This window comes from Nicotiana tabacum, chromosome 6, assembly GCF_000715075.1.
Source record: "Nicotiana tabacum cultivar K326 chromosome 6, ASM71507v2, whole genome shotgun sequence".
NCBI classification, from domain to species: domain Eukaryota; kingdom Viridiplantae; phylum Streptophyta; class Magnoliopsida; order Solanales; family Solanaceae; genus Nicotiana; species Nicotiana tabacum.
Genome location: NC_134085.1, coordinates 28,917,577 through 28,936,288, shown reverse-complemented (window position 1 = coordinate 28,936,288; position 18,712 = coordinate 28,917,577).

Sequence of the window (18,712 nt, the reverse complement as noted above, 5' to 3'; positions counted from 1 at the left end):
GGTGCGAGATGTCCTGTTTGGAAGCTCATATCTTGTAATCTATAAGAAATCAGAACAATTACGAACACACAAGTTGTAGCCCTTACATTCTAGTTTTCAGAAAGTTAAACCATACGTGATTTGAATATTATCGCAGAAAGTTATGATGGATCGAAAATGGCTGGTAGAGCGATTTTGACAGAATTTACGGATGCGCTTTAGAAGCTCATATCTCGAGATATATAAAGAGTTATATGGTGTACAACCTATCAAATTAAAGATCTTCGAGTCTAGTTTCGAAATATTCAAACCATTTGTCATTTGAATAGTTATACAAGACGTTATGGGTGTTTAAGCAGAAGGTGTCCGACAAGGGAAAATTTTAATAGGATGTACAACTTGTATAGCACAAGTGCAAGGTACAACTCATCGAAGAACGGGCAGATTCTTTAAACACGGATTTGGCTTATTTCTTTCATTTCTTTCATTTGGCTTGGATTATTTTGGAGAGGATTTCAAGGGGGATTTCATCAAGCATCAAAGGTGAGTTGTTTCTACTTATTTCCAAGTTAAATACATGGATTAGAGCTGAAAACTCAAGTAATTTATGGACAAAAATGGTGGTTTAGGTCTTGAAACTTAAGAGAATTAAATGGAGATTTGAGGGGTCATTTGAACTCCGATTTTGGTAAATTTGATATGTACGGACTCGTGGCGAGACGAGGAATCCAGTGATATGAATTTCGTAATTTTTTGAGAAGTGGGCCCGGGGCTCGGGTTTTTCCAAATTTCGTGATTTTCGATATTTTTCGAGTCTTTTCGATTGGGTTATATTCCCTTAGCCTATTGTAATATATTCGTTGTGGTTTTGACCAGATTCGACGCGCGAAAAGGTAAACTCGAGAGGCAAGGGCATAGCGGAGTAGACGTTGGACCGTCTTGAGGGGAGTAATGATTTTAAATGATGTACTGAGGGTTTGAAACCCCGGATTGCACAACATACTGCTATGTTGAGATGAGACACGCGTTGTATGACGAGCGCGGGGTCATTTACTATTGGGGATTGTGACTTGGTCCATCCTAGATGATATTTTTACCACGTAGTTGATAAAGATTTATTATTTTTCACTATGATTGGGCTTATTGCCATATTTGGGCTTCGTGCCAATTATCTGAAATCTTTTGTGAATTTACATCACTATTTTCCTCACGAATTGAAATATTATTTGAACTCATTCCAATTGAATTATATTATTTTGTGAACTCAGCTACATTTATACTCAACTCGAGATTTAATGATATTTATAATGATGTTGAGCTGAGCACTATTGTTTTACTGATGCCCAAGAGGATTATGATTATTTTCTGGACTGATTGAGGCTGAGGGTCGTACGTGAGGATATGTTGAGTGATGTGAGGAGGCTTTCAGGCCTCGAGTGTTATATGAGGAGGCTTTCAGTCCTCGAGTGTGATGTGTGAAGGCTTTAAGGCCTTATGATATTGCGCTTGGGTTGTAGGAGCCCCTCCGGAGTCTGTACACACCCCAGTAAGTGCAGGGTACCCAGGTGAGTTAGGAGTGGGCCCGAGAGGCCGTTGCTTGTGTGTGGTGAGTTGGGAGTGAGCCCGAGGGGCTGATGTTGTGTGCTGGTGAGTTGGGAGTGAGCCTGAGGGGCTGATACTATATTGAGATTTACATATTGAGCTAGAGGGGCAAGCTTTTGATTTATCCCTACTGTGGAATTATTTGTCTTTACTGTTTTAAAAGAAGAATTATCTGATACTCACTATTTTACTGTATAACTGATTTTACTACTTGGGATAGCGTTATATTGTGCCGTTATGAGATTTCATGTTTTCAGTCGTTATTTATTTTTATTACTCACTGGGTCGGAGTACTCACATTACTCCCTGCACCATGTGTGCAGATACAGGCAGAGCTGAGTTCGCTCCTGAGCGTTGATTCTTTCCAGACCAGGCGGTAACTAGGAGTAACGAGGTAGTTGTTGACGTCCGCAGCCCCATTTTCTCCCTTATCTTTGTTATTTATGATAATTTCAATCTTTGTAAAATATTAGTAAACTCTGTAGTAGCTCATGACTTGTGACACCCCGATTTCGGGCTGAGTTGTGAGGGTTTTCCTTGTTCTATCATGTTTATTTCGTATTTAAGATTATATTTCCCATGATTTAGACTTATTTCTGCTAAGTAATTATAAAGAGATGTATTGTTTTGTTGATTGGCTGGCCTTGTCCTCACAAGAGGCGCCATTACGACCGGGTTGGGATTTTGGGTCGTGACAAGTTGGTATCAGAGCCTAGGTTACATAGGTCTCACGAGTCATAAGCAGCTTTAGTAGAGTCTCGCGGATCGGTACAGAGACGTCTGTATTTATCCTCGAGAGGCTGTAGAACCTTTAAGAAAACTTCACATTCTTGAATTCTTATCGTGCATTCTTGATTCAGCTTGAAACGTAACTCTTAAAATTCCTTCCACGTGTTCGCATATGCGCATGAGCGCTCAGTATCAGATGTGCCTTGATGGCTTGTGATTCCTTGATTGAGGGGCGAGACGTGAGCTCTATGAGTTGATGTTGGGCCAGTCTGAAGGACTTAAGGCCGGATCTTTTCCTACGACTTAAGCACTAAGGTGCTGATTGTGTGAGCAAGTGTTTTGAACTTATATGTTCGCTATTTCCCCTATTAGTGGGAATGACAGTTAGGTAGCAGTGTGATGGGTATGTTAGTACTGCGAGATGTTTCTATATGACTTGGAAGTGTCGTGGAAGATCTGCTGGATGATAGGCGAACTATTAAGTGTATGATTTCCATTGTGATTAGAGGTGTAGCTCCGAGTTATGGGCGTGAAGAATCTTTTCAAGTCTCCTGTTTGGATTGAAGTAAATTTCATGTTACAGTATGAGTTTAGACCCAGGAAGACTAAGTGATTGTGTAATGTGTATGACGGTGGAAGGTATACAAAAATGTTAATTGGAGGCAAGGTAGGTGGGTTATCTCATGCGGAATAATCTACGTAGGTGTGTTCCTTATAATGTTGAGTAGAGAGTTTCTTTTCTACTAACAGGGTGTATGTGTTGAGATTTGAATTTGACTCTAATTGAGAAATTTGAGTTGATTGTCACGAGAATGAAGGTGATCTTAGTAGTGGAATTGAGGTATTTTACGGTCTGTGTTACCTAATCTTGTGAAGAATTTTTGTTGAACTAGGTGCAGTAATATGACAATATTACTGAGTTTGATGACCTGCGTGGCCTGGTTGAATTAGAGGAATTTAGTTATGGTAGCTTGATTAGGAGAAAATGGATTTTCAAGTGTTCTTGATGGTTTCTACCATGGTTTAAAATAGATACTTTCTACAGGTACGGGTAACGTGTTGTGTATTGTGAGTTCCTGTATATTTCTTCATTATTGATGGGGTACGAAGGTTTTGGAGCGAGGTTCTGTTTAATGTGGGATTTCTTACTGGTACTTGGTTGGTTTGAGTGGTTATGGTGATCGAGAATGGTGTTGCGAGTATACGAGTTGTGTAGTATGTTATGCGATTATATCTAGGGTATTGTTATGGCTTGACACAGTTTGTTCGGACTTATACAGTGTGTGTATGTGAGATTCGGGTCTTGAAAAGAATTCTGGATGTTAGAATTGGGCTCCAAGGATTTGGGGTAAGGTTAAAGTAATATTTATTATTCACTACAATGGGTTTAATGTGTTTCGGAATAATTGGTTCCTACTTTTTTTTTATGAATTATATGCCCTACCGGTATGAGGGTTCGTTATGTGCTATGAAAAAAAAATGTTTACGAAATTTATTGAGAAGAAGAAAGAAAGGAAATTGAAAACTACAGTTGGCACAATATGAATTATTTAAACCGGGCTGCAAGCCGCGGTGGAGGTTATGTAAGGACAAGGTCCTTGTGGTAAATAATTATGAGTTTAAAATTTTCCTTTGTAAAGTTTAATTCGTACGATAATATTAAAGGGAGTCATGCCAGTTAGGTTGCTTTGATAATTCTTGTATATTTTATGTTCATATTCAGCCATTTTCGTATTGTAAACATTGAGTTTTAGCTAATGAGATGAGTTCCCAGGTGGCGTTAAATGTGACTCATTAATCCAAGTAAGTAATAATAAGGTCTTCATACCTCACATTCTGTTGTCAGTATTGTGAAAATTTGAAATGAGGTGGTAGTTAATATGAGATTTATTGATAATGATGGAATTATTTATGAACAACTATTAAGACCAAAAATGTGGTTATGATCATACAAATGATGCGTTTCATGTCAAGATATCATTGTGATACTGTCGGGCTTGTAATGCGGTGATTAGTGTTATTGATATACTTGTGGTACTTGTTGGGTTGTGGACATGCTGTTAGGAGTTGTTTTGGTGTTAATCTGACAGGTGGATAGGCCCAATTACAAGGGAGACTCTGCCGAAATATTTGAAAAATCTGGGAGTTAGTCAAATTTTGGGGACTTAAGAAAGTTGAAATGTTGGAAGAATATCTAAGATGTATATGAAGTCGTTTGGTTCATTTGGTTGTGGATTGTGGGGTGTTTTCCCGGCTATGGTGGTAGTTCTTTCATGTTATGAGAAGAAATGACTTATTACGGGTCCAGGAAAGGCTATCAGCCTAGTTCAGTGTGAGCAGAATTGACCTGAAGTGGGTGAATGGATTTAAATAGGATTATGGGCTTCATATGAGTCAGATGTATTCATTTTAGTATAGCGGTCCTCAAGGAGGGGTGTTGGAATATAATATGTTGTTCTGTGCTCGTCAACTCATGTAATATTGTGATTGTGCCATGTGTGTTGTGAAACGGCTTGATAAATTCCTATTCTCTTTGGAAAAGTCCATATTTATTGTGTGAGTTGAGCAGTCCATTCCTGAATCATTTGCTTATGTATCTTGTTCGCATTATGGCCTATTGGCGCATTTTTGCATCATGTGAGACCGTTGGTCATTGTCTGTGGTGATTGGTTGTTTGAGCAGCTCGTACTAGGTGAGGCGAGACTATTGGTATCGGGGACCATTGCAGTGGGATTATGTAAGGTATATTACAGGGTAGTTACCAGTATTTGGGTAGTAATAAGGTGATGATTTTAGTCAAAAGGGAGAGAATTAATGTTTGGTTAACTCTGCAATTGGTTAGAAATTTCTGCACATCTCCTCCATTGTGGTTGTATCGTCAGCATTATAACAGAATGTATAGGTATATCATCATACGCATTGGGAGCATCAGAGTCGTAGGATTTTGACTATTAAGGTTCATGGAGTGTCATTGTGGTTAGATGGTGAATTATGCGATGCATGGTACTAATTCAACAAAGGTACGCAGTCGTGTTCTGGTACCTCGTGTGGTAGTTGATACAGTGTTTATATACAGGGAACAGGTCTGGCAGAGAATTTCAGGTGTTGGAATTGGGTTCTGAGCTTATTGTATGGATAAAAGAGGATATCTGCAGATTTGATCAAACTAATGTGTCCATATGAGTTGTGGTAGCACGGGCAGGTGCACGAGGTGTTAAACAGTGATTTCAGATAACTTAAGAGCAGTTCTTGGAACGTTCGAGGACGAACGTCTATTTAAGTGGGGGAGAATGTAACGACCCGACTGGTCATTTTGAGCTCTAGCGCGTCGTTCAGCAGTTGGAAGTCATGAACAGCTTCATTTCAGGTGTATTGACTTGTACGTATGGTCAGAGTTGAATTTCGGGAAATTCGGAGTCAAATTGGAAAGAAACTTTTCATTGCGGCAACCTTAAGTTGAAGAAAATGGCTAAGATTGGAATTTTGAGTAAACGACCTCGGAATTGGGATCTGAAAGTTCCAGCATGTTCGTATGATGATTTCGGACTTGGGCGTATGTCCGGATTTGGTTTTGGATAACCCGAGAGCATTTCGGCGTATATTGTGGAAGTTAGTATTTTAGAAGAATTTCATAAATTTGGGTTGGAAGGCATTTCAGAGTTATAGATGTCCGTTTGGGATTCCGAGTCTGGGAATAGCTCCGTATGGTAATTCTGGAGTTGGGAGCGCGATCGGTAGTGAATTCGGATGTCCGGAGGTCATTTTGAAGTCATTTGGCTAAATATAGAAATTTGAAGGTTTTTGAGAAAATTCGACCGGAAGTGGAAATTTTGATATCGGAGTCGGAATACGATTCAGAAAGTTGGGGCAAGCCGGTAATGTCGAATGTGACTTGTGTGCAAAATTTGAAGTCATTCCGGAATGATTTTGGCAAGGTTCGAGATACTTAGTCTCTTTTAAGGAAGCTTAAGTTGGAAAAGTCAACCGGATTTTGACTTATATGTTATAGAGCTCGAAATGCGAATTTTATGGTTCAGATAGCGTCGTTAGGTGATTTGGGACTCAGGAGTGTGTCCGGAATATTTTTGTGATGACCGGTATAGAATTAAGCTTGAATTGGAAAAGTTAGTATTTTGGCGAATTCCGGTTGATAGGTGAGATTTTGATTCGAGGATCGGAATGGAATTCCGAGAGTTGTTGTAGCTTCGATATGTCATTTTGGACTTGTCTGCAAAATTTGAGGTCATTCGGACTAGTTTTGACGTGTTTCGGCATCGGATGTGGAAGTTAGAAGTTTCAAAGTTCATAGGTTTGAATCCGATGCGAATTTGGTGTTGTAATATTGTTTTGAGCGTTATGAAGGTTGGAATAAGTTTGAACGATGTTATGGAATATGTTGGCATGATTGGTTGAGGTCCCACTGCCCTCAGGTGAGTTTTGGGTGGTTAAATGGACTATTTCATCTTGGAAAAAAATTGCAGACATTTTTAGGCTTCTGCTGTGCCCAGAAAATTTCAGGCACGAGGTGTCCAGTTTGGAAGCACATATCTTGTAATCTATAAGAAATCAGAAAAATTACAAAACACAAAAGTTGTAGCCTTTACATTCTAGTTTTCAGAAAGTTAAACCATTCATGATTTGGATATTATCTCAGAACGTTATGATGGATCGAAAATGGCTGGTAGAGCGATTTCGACAGAATTTACGGATGCGCTTTAGAAGCTCATATCTCGGGATATATAAAGAGTTATATGGTGTACAACCTATCAAATTAAAGATCTTCGAATTTAGTTTCTAAATTTTCAAACCATTTGTCATTTGAATATTTATACAAGACGTTATGGGTATTTAAGCAGAAGGTGTCCGACAAGGGAAAATTTTAATAGGATGTACAACTTGTATAGCACAAGTGCAAGGTACAACTCGACGAAGCACGAACAGATTCTTTAAACACGGATTTGGCTTATTTCTTTCATTTCTTTCATTTGGCTTGGATTATTTTGGAGAGGATTTCAAGGGGGATTTCATCAAGTATCAAAGGTGAGTTGTTTCTACTTATTTTCAAGTTAAATACATGGATTAGAGCTGAAAACTCAAGTAATTTATGGACAAAAATGGTGATTTAGGGCTTGAAACTTAAAGATAATTAAATGGGGATTTGAGGGGTCGTTTGAACTCCGATTTTGGTAAATTTTCTATGTACGAACTCGTGGAGAGACGAGGAATTCGATGATGTGAATTTCGTAATTTTTCGAGAAGTGGGCCCGGGGCTCGGGTTTTGCAAATTTTGTGATTTTTGATATTTTTCGAGTCTTTTCGATTGGGTTATATTCCTTTAGCCTATTGTAATATATTCGTTGTGGTTTTGACCAGATTCGACGTGCGAAGAGGTAAATTCGAGAGGCAAGGGCATAGCGGAGTAGACGTTGGACCGTCTTGAGGTGAGTAATAATTTTAAATGATGCACTGAGGGTTTGAAACCCCGGAATGCACAACATACTGCTATGTTGAGATGAGACACGCGTTGTATGACGAGCGCGGGGTCATTTACTATTGGGGATTGTGACTTGGTCCATCCCAGATGATATTTTTACCGCGTAATTGATAAAGATTTATTGTTTTTCACTATGATTGGGCTTATTGCCATATTTGGGCTTCGTGCCAATTATCTGAAATATTTTGTGAATTTACATCACTATTTTCCTCACGAATTGAAATATTATTTGAACTCAGTCCAATTGAATTATATTATTTTGTGAACTCAGCTACATTTATACTCAACTCGAGATTTAATGATATTTATAATGTTGTTGAGCTGAGCACTATTATTTTACTGATGCCCAAAAGGCTTATGATTATTTTCTGGAGTAATTGAGGCCGAGGGCCATACGTGAGGATATGTTGAGTGATGTGAGGAGGCTTTCAGGCCTCGAGTGTTATATGAGGAGGCTTTCAGGCCTCAAGTGTGATGTGTGAAGGCTTTAAGGCCTTATGATATTGCGCTTGGGCTGTAGGAGCCCCTCCGGAGTCTGTACACATCCTAGTGAGCGCAGGGTACCCAGGTGAGTTGGGAGTGGGCCCGAGAGGCCGTTGCTTGTGTGTGGTGAGTTGGGAGTGAGCCCGAGGGGCTGATGTTATGTGCTGGTGAGTTGGGAGTGAGCCCGAGGGGCTGATACTATACTGAGATTTACATATTGAGCCCGAGGGGCAAGCTTTTGATTTATCCCTACTGTGGAAATTATTTGTCTTTACTGTTTTAAAATAAGAATTATCTGATACTCACTATTTTACTGTATAACTGATTTTACTGCTTGGGATAGCGCTATATTGTGCCGTTATGAGATTTCATGTTTTCAGTCGTTATTTATTTTTATTACTCACTGGGTCGGAGTACTCACATTACTCCCTGCACCATGTGTGCAGATACAGGCAGAGCTGAGTTCGCTCCTAGGCGCTGATTCTTTCCAGACTAGGCGGTGACTAGGAGTAACGAGGTAGCTGTTGACGTCCACAGCCCCGTTTTCTCCCTTATTTTGTTATTTATGATAATTCCAGACTTTGTAAAATATTAGTAAACTCTGTAGTAGCTCATGACTTGTGACACCCCGATTTTGGGCTGAGTTGGGAGGGTTTTCCTTGTTCTATCATGTTTATTTCGCATTTATGATTATATTGCTCATAATTTAGACTTATTCCTGCTAAGTAATTATAAAGAGATGTACTGTTTTGTTGATTGGCTGGCCTTGTCCTCACGAGAGGCGCCATCACGACCGTGTTGGGATTTTGGGTCGTGACATATCCCCATGGTCTTTCATGAAATGGGGGATGGATATCGTCGGCCCCCTACCATCGTCCCCAGGTAAAGCTAAATTCATTTTGTTTATGATTGATTATTTTTCTAAGTGGGTTGAAGCACAAGCCTTTAAGAAAGTCAGAGAAAAAGAAGTCATAGACTTCATCTGGGACCATATTATATGCCGGTTCAGAATGCCTGTCGAGATCGTATGCGATAGTGGAAAGCAATTCTCGGCAGCAAAGTGACAAAGTTTTTGGAAGACCACAAAATAAAAAGGATCTTATCAACAACGTATTATCCTAGTGGGAACGGACAGGCCGAATTAATAAACAAGACCGTCATCCAAAATCTGAAGAAAAGAATGAACGAAGCCAAAGGAAAATGGAGAGCAGTATTTCCCGAGGTCCTTTTGGCAAATCGAACAATGTCAAAATCCAGTATGAGGGCAACACCATTCTCTTTAGTCTATGGTGCAGAAGCTTTGATCCAGGTTAAAGTCGGAGAACGTAGCTTCAGGTTTCGGTATGCAACGGAAGAGTCAAATCACAAGGCTATGAATACGAGCCTAGAATTGCTAGATGAAAGACGTGAGGCCGTCCTCGTTCGAATGGCCGCACAGAAATAGCAGATCAAAAGGTACTATAATCGAAGAGCCAATCTTCGGCACTTTAAAATCGGGGACTTAGTTCTAAGAAAGGTCACCCTCAGTACTCGAGACCCAAATGATGGAAAAATTGGCCCGAACTAGGAGGGACCATATCAGGTCCTCAAAATCGCATAAAAGGGATCCTACAAACTTGGCATGATGGACGGCGAGCAATTACTAAACAATTGGAATATATCACTCCTCAAACGATATTACTGCTAAGGTACGATTTTCTCCCTTTTCATTTTGAGTTTATACTAATCAATTGTAGGTGTCCAATCGAATACATCGAGGAACTCTTCAACACAAAGTCCTTAAGTTTTAAAGCATGTGTTGCACTCATTTTTCCTTGGACCGGTTTTTGTCCCGTGGTTTTTCCGGCGAGGTTTTTAATGAGGAAACCATTGTTTTGTGCTACCTTGTGGCAATTCTTTATAATCAACCTCGAATATTGGAGGGCATCATCCTCGAATGTCGACTTTGTTGCATGGAAGATACTTCATGTTAATTGGATCTCGATAGGTAAAATTTTATAAGGGCCAAATGGTCAAATAAACCATGCCCATGTAGATTACTCGAGCCCTAAAAGCAAACATGTACGCATGTATAATCTGTTTAAAGAAGTATTTTTCCTTACCAAATATTTTGTTCCTTAAAAAAATTTTCACTTTACAATTTCATTTTTTTGATCTATTACGAAAATAGGCATAAGGGCCGATCATAACTAAAGTTCGAACAACTTACCCCATACTCGGGGATTGCCGTCAGAAAAAAAATGACATGATCGAATTACTAAGATCTCAAGATCGTAAGACCTTAAAAAGGAAACCCTCGATTTTATACCCACTTAGGGACTGAAATTTCGAACAAGTTTGGAATGTAATTAAGAAACAAGCCCAAGAGGCAAATCTCAAATTAAAGGCTACGGCCAAACTAACACGGTTTGGAGACGTCCGAATTTCGTAATGAAAACATGCCTTCTAATATCTTCACAAAACCGGTTAAAAAGGCTACCATTGGCAAAATTATAAAGGGTTTTGATAATATCAACCCTCGAAAACCCTAAAAGGGTACCATATTATTTGAACTCTCGAAACAACCTCATTTCATGCTAAGGCATAACAAAATTTTATATGATTAAACTTTTTTATGCCAAAAAGGGAGAAGAGCCATTCTTTTGAGGACATATCGAAATAATTCAAGAGCCTAAGGGCGATTTTATTTTTTGAGTTTGAGAATTTATCCTCACTCAACTAAAACCTAAGGGTCACCCTACTTCGAGTTCGAGCAAGTACTCACTCGATTACAAAGATTACATTAGTCCGACGCTGATCAAATTGCCTAAGCCTTCTCATGAACAAAATTTTCACTAGGCATAGAAAAAACAAAATTTCCATGAGGCAGAAATTGAAATAAAAACAAGTCAGAAAGAAAAGAGATCTTTTATACATATTAAAATATTTACAAGGACCGATCAGGGTCCTACACAAAAATTCAATAAAGGAAAATCCTAAGTGCCTAATTGTACTCGAGAACTACATCCTTGCCATCAGGATCTCCTTCGCTCTCGGATCCACTCACGCTCCCGGAATCATCATCATCAGAAGATAGCAAGGCTTTGGCTTTAGCCTCAAGCTCTTTCGCATTTTCAATCTCGACAGCAAGGTTAAAGCCACGAACATGAATCTCCTCAAGATTCTCTCTTTGAGATTGGCACTTGACATGCTCGGTGACCCAAAAAGCTCGATTTTGAGTTGCCTTGGCAGATATTCTTACTTGGGCTTGAGCAACTTCAGTGTCTGATCGGTAGACGGCCACGATCGCCTCCACTTCACCCTTTACCTTTTCTGTCTCAGATTTAGGCGTTGCAAGTTCTGCAACTAACTGAGCCTTGAGCACCTATATTTTCTTGGCCTGGGATGAGCTTTCCTCCTTCATGCCTTGAAACTCACTTTTGATTGATGACAGTTGGGCTTGACAAGCATCTTTTTTCGAAGCAAGGTGGTCCATGTTTTGTTTCCACCCCAAGGTCTCTATCCTCATCATGTTAACCTCTTCACGGAGCTGTTCGATTTTTTCGGCCTTCTGCTGAACCTGTAAAATCAAAGAGTTAGTCATCGTCCCCGAACTGATACATTGAGCTTCTAAGATTTTCATTACCTGCTCAATCAGGTTGGTCTGCCCTTTATAAGTCGTGGCCAATTCGGCTAGGAGGTCCTTGATCTCCTCTTTCGTTTGCCCGCTAAGACGTTTAAGGGCATTTCTCTCCTCCGTGAGCCTTCGATGATCGGCCTCGCATTGGCTCAGCTCTGCCCATGATTTAGAAAATGCGTCCCAATGGAGTGTCAAGGCCTATGCAAAAAGAAGAAATAGAATTAGATAAGAAGAAATAAATACAAATTAGATATCGATGAGGGAGGTGAGATTTACCCGACTCAGGAGTCTTTGAGCCTCATTAAAGATACTCGATGTCTCACTCAGGTCGGTAGCATCTTTAACTCTTGTAAAATAACCACAGAAAAGGTCCTCCCCTTTATGGGCTCCTTCCACATTAGGGGTCCCCATGGCCTAGGCTTCATGAATTGTTCCATCCGAAAATGTAGGGAGGGTCAGTGAATCGCCAATTTCTATTGCCCCAAGCAAGTCACTTGGGGCCTTCTCTTTATTTCGAAGGGCCTCCGAGCTAACCCCTTCAGGCAATACCCACCGATTTCTCATTTTGGTGGGAGGTGTCTTCAGCCTCCGATGACTTGGGGACTTTCCTCGGGCCCTCTTTCGAGATCTCTTCGGCTTGAGGCTGAATCTCTTCAACCCTCAACGACTCAGCGGCATTTGGGGCCTCGGTATTTTTCTTCACTCGAGCAAACAACTCGGAGCCATCATCTTCTTTTTCTTCTTCTTCCTCTCTTAATTGCTGGGTTACATCAGCATGCAGAGGGATAGTGCCTTTCTTCGGCTTACGAGCCTTACTTTTCTTAGGCTTCGTGTCCTCGAAGGTCAATACCCTTTTTCTCTTCTTATCCTTCGGCGGTTTTGGAGCAGGGGCGACACCTCTTCCTCCCTAGACGAGGGCATCATGACAGTATTTTCTCCGAGGCCTGCATAAAAGGAAACCAAGTGAGTATGAAAAGAAACATTTCAGCGAAGATCACCAAATATGTGAAAAAGGGCTTACTATAATTTTTAGCCTCCTATCGACCCCTTGCCAAATCACGCCATAAGCGCTCGGCATACGAAGAGGTCGAGGCCAGGTCCCGAACCCAAATCTTGAGGTTAGGAATTGCACCGGTCATCCAATAGACCGCTACATCATAGGAAAGAATATCGATGAGAAAAAGCAAAGGAAACAAAACAATGAATGGAAGCTATAGGCAAGATATACTTATGCTTCATATTCCATTTCTCAGGAAATGACATCTTCTCTGCTGGGATTAGGTCGAAAGTCTTCGCTCGAACAAACCGGCCCATACAGCTTCAATCTTTGTCCTCGTCTATGTATGAGAACAACACCTTGGTAGGCCGACGCTGAAGCCTTATTAACCCACCTCGATAGAGACGGGGGACTGTACAACCTGATGAGATGATTGAGGGTGAAAGACATTCCTTCAACTTTGCTCGCAAAGAATCAGAGCAGAATGACAATCCGCTAAAAAGAGGGATGGATCTGACCAATGGTTATTTGGTATTGACGGCAAAAATCAATGATGATGGGATCATCAAGGCCCAACATGAAAGGGTAATTGTAAACACTTAGAAAACCTTCCACATGGGTAGTGATGTCTTCTTCGGGGGTCGAGATCACCACCTCTTTATTTTCCCAATGGCAGTCTCCTTTACCTGCTTAATGTCGCTCTCGGTTCTAAAGCATATATATCTCGATATTGGCTCGTATCGACTAGGGACAGATAAAGTTTTCTCGATATTGAAGTCAAAAGTAAGCACACATCTCCCGGGAACGCACTCCTCAAGCCGCAGTGCCACCGATGTTCTACCACCGGCCAGCCTCAATGAAGAAGCAATTTGTTTACTTTTGAGGAATAGTTTTTGAAGTTTTTGCCATTTTGTGTAAGTTTAAAAAGAGAAGAAGAGAATAAGACTTGGTGTTTTGGGGGAAGGTTGATAACGAAACCTAGAAATTATGCAGAACGGAAAAGCTTAGAGGATGTAAAAAGCTTGAAGATTAGAGCCCAAACATTACTCTTAGGGTTCAACATATAGAGGTTCAACTGATGCCCATTAATTACTTAGGGAACTGTACCGATGGGATGTGTCAATCACTTCTGTCGCTTACATCACGAGGATGATGTCATGACAGGTCGAAGTACAAAATTGAAGGCTCAATTCATTTCTTTTCATTACATTCTAAGAAAAGAGGGGATTATCTGTATACGGTCAAAATTGGGCCTGCCTGATTTTACTATTTGATCGAAACTAGAGAGTTGCATTGAGGGTCAGCCTCGTAGTGGAGCAGATAAAAGTGACGAAGATAAGTGTAACACCCCGTAAATTCGGCTCAGGTATGAATGAGTTAAAGGAGTAGTAAGGTTTATTTTGGGCATGTAAATTCCCATCGGGATGATTATGGGTGAAAATAGTTATTTCAAAATCAATATGGAAAGTGAGGTGCATAAGATTTGACAAAATTGACTAAGTTTGCAGAAGGTTCGTATTCCAGCAGGTTTTAGTGAAAATGAGTAAAGAATTTGGGAAAACTCAACGTATGAAAGTTGTATGCCTTTGAAATATATTTCCAACGATATATTATGGAGCCGAACGAATCTTTGTGAAAAACGTTATGCGTGTTTTACAGAACAATATGTGATATGCGCGCCGGTAGTGCGACCGCGCTAATTTTGAGGCAGTGTTACTGAGGTAGTGTTACTGCCGTTTAGCACTGGCAGGCCTCCAGATGTGCGGGCGCGCTAGTGGGGGGTCATTTTAAAGCTATATTTCGTCCCCCACAGCCCCAAAACATATAAACTTGCTCTAGAAAGAGGAACTCTCAAAAACATAACTCCTTAAGGGTCTTTCCACCACCCAAGGTAAGTTCTAATGGTGATTCTAAGTTAATTTCAATATCCCAACATCTTATTAACATGGGTAAACCCTCCATATCATTAGATATTCATTTGGGGCATCATTGTTGAGAGAAGAAACCCTAGAACTCGAATTCAAGAAGATTGAACGTCAAAAAGGTAATGTCTTCACCCTCTAATTGATTCTAGCATTGGATAAATGATTATTGACTCAAGTTTATGAGATATGAGTTGATAGGTTTGATAGAAAAGCATGAACAATTATAGGATTGGCTTGTTGATTGTTGATTATTGGTTAAGGGTGTTGTTTACCTTATGGGTAATAAAGAATAATGTTGATTGTAACTATTTGAGACTTTAGAATTTATCTAGGAGCAAGATAATGGGTTATTGGGTATAGAGACACCATTAATAAGGACTATGAAGCTTTATGCCACCAAGTGTTTGAGAAAATACCTAAGTGACCAAAACATAAGTATTATTGCTAACACGGAATCCCTTTGACTTTTATTGATATAGATTGAAGGTGAAGGGGGTTGGCGAATGTTGTATTATGCTCAAGAACAGGAAGTTAAGGTATGTGAGGCTAACTCTCTATGTTTGGGAATATTAATGATTCTCCCTACACTACCTTTCTTTTACGACGTATCAATTGCCTCAAAAAAATATAGTTAAGCCTAGTTTCTTGAGTAGTTGTAGAGCTTCTATTCTCTAGCTTCACAACTTGTTCATGACTTTCATTCTGAACATTGTGAGTTCAGTGCGTATTCAATATAGACTTGGGTTTGATGCCCCCGAGTCTTAGTATAGATTACTCAGTATGCCATAAATAGTTGAAGTTTCAGTGTTCATAATCAATTTAAGAATACATGTCTCAGTCTAGTCCTATTCAGTATCCCAGTATTATGTAACTCAATGTTATTCAGTATTTCACTATCATATATTACAGTATGATTCTTAGTTCCTGATTTTAAATCTCTGAATGTTGAACACTTATATTTGGGCCTGAGGCCGCAGTTTATGCTTTATATATCTTTGGGCCTGAGGCCGTAGTTTATGCTTTATACATCTTTTGGCCTGAGACCGCAGTTTATGCTTTATGCATCTTTGGGCCTGAGGCTGCAGTTTATGCTTTATGCATCTTTGGGCCTGAGGCCGCAGTTTATGCTTTATGCATTTTGGACCCGAGGTCGCAGCTATATATACGTATACTTGGGCCTGAGGCCGCAGTTTGTGCACATACATATTGGGTCTGAGACCGCAGTTTAATATTCAGATAAATAGGTTGTTCATCATTCAAAAGAGTGAGTATTCATATCCTTACTTCCTTTCAGTTCAATTATTAGTTATCGTTCAGTTATCAGCTATCATATCAGTTACTAGTTATCTGTTCAGTTATTAGTTCAATTACTAGTTATCAGTTATTAGTTATCATTTCAGTTTCAGTTTGAATAGTTATCATTTCAGTTATCAATTATAAATTCTCAGTTATCATTTCAGTTTCAGTTTCAGCATTTATAATTCTTTCTTTCAGTTGCCTTACATACCAGTACAATTCAAATGTACTGACGTCCCTTTTTTCCCGGGGCTTGCATCTCACAATGTAGGTAATGATTTACAGGTCGACAACACAGAGTGTTAGGATTCTCGTACCAGCTATTCAGTGATCCCCAGTTCTTACAGGGCATTATCATTACTTTACAGCCTTTCAGTATTTACAGATAGTTAGTGTTTTCAGTACTTCAATAGAGGCTTCATGGACTAGAGTAACAGTTAGACAGAGTTTCAGACTTTTCATGTTAAGCCATGTTGGCTGCAAATATATTTCAGAATTGTATTAGCATTTTCGCACTTTGATTTATATCATCCAGACTTTCAGTATATCAGCATGTGTTAGTTTATCTTCCGCATTTAGTATGTTATGATATCACATGTTAATTCAGCCAGCCAGTTGGTTCGCTCGGTCACATGTAGTCAGGCACCTAGTGTCGTGTTACGTCCAGGCCCAGGTTCGGAGTGTAACAAAGCTTGGTATCAGAGCACTAAGTTCAAGAGTCCTTGGGAGTCTATGAAGCCGTGTCCAGTGGAGTTTCCTTTATATTTATGTGTCGGCCACTTATATAAACGGTTAACTACTAAGACATCTGGGATTGTCTCATTTCTTTCTACTCTAGATCGTGCCATGAAGCTTAGATCAATAGTTAACCTTCTTTTCCTATCTAATTCCAAACGTATTGGATGCCCAAACGATGCACAGGAGAAACCTAAGGTCCTAAAGAGGATAATTGCCCATTGGGGTATAATTATGGAGTACATGATGGTAAATATGAGACTTGAGAGGATGTTAAAAGCGGATGCAATGGATAGTAGTGCAGATTAGAGCATAACCTTATCAGAAAGTACAAAAACAGGTATCATGTCTTATGGTTATTAGTTTACCTTAGTTTCCAGTTATACAGTCTTTCAGTTGCAAGTTTATGGTTTTTCAGTATGCTAGTATTCAGTTATATGGTTACCAAATATCCATTTTCAATGTATCAAAATTTCTGGTGACTTGTGAGTATACAGTGATGCATATGGGTTCTCAAAGAAAATGTAAGTAACAATGATTAAAGCGAAATCTTCGCATGTTTTAGGAATTAAGACCCAAGACTCACCGGATGGTGCATTAAGTGATTTATCAGATGTGTGTGGTAGTGTATCTGTATGTCAGAACCTACAGTGTAGCAGGTTAAGAATTTGATTGCAAATGGCCTAGAATTGGTCATTATAGTTTTGGGGAAAAAGTGAGACTAAGGGGAAAATACCTAGGAGTCAGAAACGTTTGTTATTACCAAAAATGTGATTTCGTACAACTCATGCAAATGACAAGAAGATATGATGTATGAAATGAGAACCAAGAGCAGCCAATATTGAATTTCAGGGAATGATTTTAAGTTGTTCAGAATTATTCGAATCAGAACTAGAAGTACCACGCTAGTAAGCTACTATAAGAAGCAGCTATTGACATAAGATAAAATATATGGCAGTTCTCCCTTAGGTTATGTGACTAAGTGATTACCGCGGATATTTATAATATGATATGATTTTATATTATATAGAAAGTTTGGGGTTAGATATTCTAATTTTGTTTAAGACAGATGAATTTCCCTAAGTGTGATCCATGTACATAGTTCAAAAAAATGATAGTGTGTGGCAAAAGAATATTATCAGATGATGAGGGAAGTTAGGAGTAATCTTATGCTTCATTTTAGTTATTCAAAGCAGGAGAAGAAAATATGATGCTAGCAGGTGGTTAGTAAAAGAATATTAAGTAAGTTTTGAGTAGATACAGTGAATTAGCAATTTAAGCTGAGCTAGTAGAGGTGAGATTTAATCCACTTAGCCAGGTTATCTCTAGTAAGTGGATGGCAGTTTGAAAATACCAAACGCATGTGTCAGAGCCCAAAGAGTTTAAGTTAAACCCTAAGTACAGTGGCAGTGGAAAAAAATCAGCTAGTAGTGAGAGAGCAAACTATAGAATAATTGCCTTTAGGAATTATCAAAATGTGATTTCTCCAGGATTGACAGTGTGGGCAGAGTTAAATCATTACAATTATGTAGAATAGTTACGAAGACATAAGCTTTCCGTTTATGTAAATAATTTAGTTTTTCCTAGTAAGAAAGACTTCTCAGAGGTATGTTGGCAGATGAGTCGTCATTAACGTAAAGTGCAAAGAGTTGCAGAAGATAAAGAAAGTTGTTAGAATCCCGAAAAAAAGAGAAGGATCCGCAAGTATAAGACCTTTGGTCTAAGGGGTGATGTGAACTTTTTTTGTAAGTATAGTTAGTGATTTGAAACCCAAATAGTTAGCATGGGATATGAAAAAGAAAATTAGTTTGGTAATGAGGGGAAATTGTATAATTACCACATGGATTATGTAT